The following is a 338-nucleotide window of genomic DNA, read 5'->3' as shown; positions in this document are numbered from 1 at the left end:
GATGGAGTAGTAAAAAGCCAAAAACTTTCTTTCCCAAAAATTAATCACTCCTAAAAATATAACCCTTTCAAATCATATATTTATTCTTTCTTGTGATATAACTGATAATGAAATGGATTAAGTGATATGAAAACACATCTGATAAAGATTGATGAATCAGAGGTGAATTATGTGATGGAATTGGCCAATACTTGATGAAAATCAATAACGTTTTCAAAAAACAGTTTATTGTGAGATTTTCACTGAAAAGTACTACAAAAACGCAACACGTGTTTCGCTTCACAATAGCTTCTTCAGGAGTGTCTATACTATAGTATAGACCTGTCTATACAGGCGTG

Source organism: Leptinotarsa decemlineata, unplaced genomic scaffold (genome assembly GCF_025532065.1).
Source record: "Leptinotarsa decemlineata unplaced genomic scaffold, Ldec_3_MD MMD2_P_RNA_scaffold_2, whole genome shotgun sequence".
NCBI classification, from domain to species: Eukaryota; Metazoa; Arthropoda; class Insecta; order Coleoptera; family Chrysomelidae; genus Leptinotarsa; species Leptinotarsa decemlineata.
The sequence above is the reverse complement of the archived record's forward strand: the minus strand, read 5'-3'. Positions refer to the sequence as shown.